Here is a 4,726-nt window from a genome sequence, read left to right as displayed (position 1 = left end):
CAGCTCTTAATTTCAAACATAGCTATAATGGGGTTACTAGGGCAATACTTCATGGGTATGAGAGTGGTTCATCTTGCATGCATGTGATAAAGAGTGTGGGAAAAATAAAGAGTGAACTAGAACTATGAACATTTTCCTAATTTTGGTTCAATTTGTATATTGCTAAAATAGATTGCAGTTGCTGAAGGTTCCGGATAATTGTAGAGTCTAAATAAGCGCAATTGAGGTATGTATGGATAACTCTTTTCTTCCTAGAATCGAACTCCTGGTGTCCGAATAATTGGTGTAAGTTCCGACTTGATCTTACTAGAATTGTTTGCCTTAGTGTGTTGGGTTGAAAGATTCATGTTCCCTAATTATTTTAGATATTTACCATGCCATCATGCAATTTGAGAACGTAACTATGATTTTTCCAAGCTCCTTCCATTATGTGTGCAACGCCTTATGTAATGGTGCTTATCAACATGAATGATGACGTTATTTGAACGAATAAAAAGGGAAAGACTAGAATTGTAAAATGTGCCCAAGTGTCAAGAACTATTTACTAAATGAGGCTGTTTGTGCCATGTAATGAAAGATGGGAAAGAGATGTGAATTGAGTGGACAGTTGAAAGAGGTTATGTCTCAAGTGAGATAGCTTAGCCGATCGGGCCGAGATCGGACGCCATGCTGTATACATGGTGGCATTTGTATTGGGATTATTGAATTACGTTATGGATATAGATATGTCTCACTTGAGATGGCTTAGCCGGTTGGGCCGAGACCAGACTCCGTGTAAAAATATGGTGGCATTGTGAGTTGTGGCTTTGTCACTAAAGATTATTAATCTAAAAAGATGGAAAGATTGAATTGGAAACTATGTGACCCTTACTTGGTGTTTTCTTTGTATTTCTATGAAACTCTTATTGATTATTATGACTGCCTTCTCTTTGTTTCACTGTTCATTCTGCTAAGATTGGTGTTTGCCTTACATACTAGTACTATTCGACAGAACTAACGTCCCTTTTGCCGGGGGCGCTACATCTTTGAATGGATATAGGTGGTTCCATCGCAGATAGTGCCGATCACAGCTAGGTGGTGCTCTCCTTCTCTCCTCATAGCAGTCTTGGTGAGCCCCATTTCTCCCAGGGGTCATGTAGTCCTTCTTTTGTATAAGTTTTCATATTTTGAGGTATAGCCGGGGCCTTGTTGCCGGCATTATCATGTTGCTCTTTTGTACTCTTAGAGGCTCCGTAGACATTTATGTGGGTCATGTATGCATGTTGGGGTGGTCGTTGGATCGAGTTGTATTTTAGGAACTCAACTATGGCATAATGTATATAAGGAAAAATAAACTAGCAATGTTTGTATATTTATATAACTAATCCCCCCTGTTTTACAAATGGTGATGCGATCCCTTTTTGTATTATGAATGAGTTGGGTAGGAAAGGTTTAATAGACTTGCTCAACCGGTTTCACTCGGTTGAGCGCCGGTCGCGCTCCCCGAGGTTGGGGCGTGACAAATAGAGTAACCCAGAATAGTGGATGTATTGGTAGAGTTAGTTGACGTTTCCGAAGGATAGAGCAAACATGGTAATATATTTCCTTATGAGTCACCTCGATAGTACACCCTAAAATAGTTCAACTAGATATGAGTACTACAAAGATACGCACTGGAAGTCTGGAATGGATAAATATTACCTTAGTATGGCTCCCATCCCTAGTAGAAAGAGAATGTTAGGCAATTCGAGGAGCCAATGGATGGAGAAAGAGGGGATAAAAGCAAAAGAATGTTTTGTTCGAGTTTTTAGAATGAAGTGATAGACAGAAATATTAGCAGGAAAATAAGAAGAGAGTTAATAAAGCAGTATGAGTAAAATGTGGTACATGGATGACAACGGTAGATCAAAAAGATGACAATATTACACAGTCTATTGTCAAGTGAAGGGAAAAACGAGAGGTGACAGGCCTTGAGACAATAAAAGAGTACATGCCATAAAGTCATATCCTCACTTCGAAAAATAAGTTCATGATTCCAACTCAACTACCGGAAGGAAACGTTAGACCCTAGAATAATAGAAATCAGTATGGGCTGGTGAACAAGATAAACTAAACATGAATTAGGGACTGAGTGACTTGATAATAGTCAGCATCATGAGAATTTCAGATTTGCGTTCCGGCGATAATAGAATGGACAACAGAAGACGATTCATGAGAAATTCAGAAAATGGTCATTCAGGAAGATGCTTCCCTAAAGCAAGTAATATGAGCAAAGTTAATCTTAAGGGACTGTATGTGCCAGTTATGCTAAGTGTCACCCTCGTGAGTAAGGAATTTTATTATCTTTGATAAAGAAGGATTACCGCAAAGCGAGTAAGGGTCATCGATGATGTGAGAAGATGCCAAAGATGAAGAGGTAAAATATCTACAGGTAGATCCTCGTGGCTTCAGGTCTTAGTACTCCCCTAAAGGGGGGAATAATATGGAGTGATGTGGCATTAAGTCGGAATTAAGTGGTTCTAGTGACTATGGAATGGTAAAAGAAGAATGCGATAAAAATGAAAAAGGAATGAGATGGCACTTACTCAAATCCTGCAGATATGCTACGATTCCAGAATATTGTGCAAGCATGACGTCAAGGAGAAGAAGTAAGGGTTCCTGCCCGAGCTGTTATTAATAAATAAGGAGCCAGTGCGAGACGTAAGTTAAGACAAAGGAAATAACCCGAGAAATATTATGCTAAATATTGAGATGAGAATGGGCCAATGAGTAGTTAGTAATTGATCAGGAAGAGCCTAGTTATGGCTAAACAGGAGGTTACAGACGAGTCAGCAGATCGTGTAAAATAAACATAGAAAACCCCAATATAGTGAATTCAGCCTCGTAGTTATGACATCGTGATCATTGAGAAATATTTAGATAGGAGTTGGTGTAGTTAAAGGTACCATATGAGTGTTACAGAGATAAAAGAGAGTGCCACTAGGAAGTCATTCAAAATATCAAGTTCAGAAGCAACCAGAGCACAAGGGGGTGGAAGTAAATAACTACGGATAATTATAGGCAAGGAAGGACATCAAAAGGTCCGTCGAGTATGCAATGTAATAAGCTCACAGCTTTATAAGAGTCAGAGGATCCTCTCTAAATACTATAATGAAAGACTAGTTGAGGAAGTAAGGAAGAAGGCTTCAACCTAAGCTCAGATAAGCTAAGCATGCACGCAATAAGAGGGCAAAAAGACCAGGAAAATTAATTGCTTACATTTGAAGAAAGTTCAGATAGAACGAAAGGAATTATTTGATTAATGATCAGCCGTAAAAGACTCCGGTATGAGTTAAAAAAAAGGAATTGGGTCCAGGTCATAGACAAAGGATTGAATCATTACAAGATTGTATCATGGTTTTCCATAGCATCCATGAAAGGCTAAAGTAATAACTAAATTCCATGAGCCACAGATCGGAAGATAGCTTAAGCCTACATAAAGGCTGATCAGAAGGAAAAGGAAACTAAAGAGTTACATCAACCAAGTGAATCATGAGTCTGATTATTGGCCCCAAACAATTATAGAAATCATATTAAGAACATTGCAGAATCGCTCTTAATATTAGAGGTACAAGAGAGTACAACAACCATATTCTATAATAACCCCACGATAAAGCCAGTTAGAAGGGTACCAACCTCATAAGAAGTCAGTATGAAGCTCTCACCGGATTGTGTAAGGAGGTACAAGTATTATAATAGAGCTTCAAGTTGTGGATGTGAATCATACCTATGTGGAAGGGAGGTCATGAAAGAGGTAGAATATATAATGTAAGATTTTTAAGGCAAGTAAGGTAAAGGTGAACAACATACGAGATACTCAAATGCAGAAGGTTGTGAATAGTCCAGACTTTAGATAAAAGTCTAGAAACGCGGGGATTCAGTATCCAGTAATAAACTCGGGATCCTAAGAAGATTGAGGCAGTTCATAACTAGCCTAGACCTACTTCAACTACAGAGATCCGAAGTTTCCTGGGTTTGGCGAGTTAATATCGTCGATTTGTGGAGGGGTTTTCATCGATAGCTGCCCCATTGACTAGATTGACCCAGAAGGGTGCCACATTCAGATGGTCTGATGAGTGTGAGCTGAGCTTTTAGAAGCTCAAAACTGCTTTGACTATGTCGCCAGTGTTGGTGTTGCCTACAGGTTCAGGATCTTACACTGTGTATTATGATGCATCTCGTATTGGGCTCGGTGTAGTATTGATGCAGGATAGCAGGGTGATTGTATACGCATCGCGGCAGTTGAAGGTTTTTGAGAATATTTAACATGTTTATGACTTAGAGTTAGCAGCCATTGTTCATACACTGAAGATTTAGAGGCATTATCTTTACGGCGTGTCATGTGAGGTATTCACGGATCATCGGAGTCTACAGTACTTGTTCAAGCAGAAGGATCTTAACTTGAGGTAGAAGAGGTGGTTAGAGATGTTGAAATACTATGATATCACCATTGTGTATCATCCTGGGAATGCCAATGTGGTGGCCGATACATTGAATACAAAGGTTGTGTGTATGGGTAGCCTTGCGTACATTCCTGTTGGTGAGAGGCCGCTAGCATCAGATGTTCAGGCTTTGGTCAATAAGTTCATGAGATTAGATATTTCAGAGACCAGTCGTGTTCTAGCTTGCATAGTCTCTCGGTCTTCCTTGTATGAGCGCATCATAGAGCATCAGTATAATGACCCTCATTTGCTTTTCCTTAAGGACA

Source organism: Nicotiana tomentosiformis, chromosome 6, assembly GCF_000390325.3.
Source record: "Nicotiana tomentosiformis chromosome 6, ASM39032v3, whole genome shotgun sequence".
Lineage (NCBI taxonomy): Eukaryota > Viridiplantae > Streptophyta > Magnoliopsida > Solanales > Solanaceae > Nicotiana > Nicotiana tomentosiformis.
The sequence above is the reverse complement of the archived record's forward strand: the minus strand, read 5'-3'. Positions refer to the sequence as shown.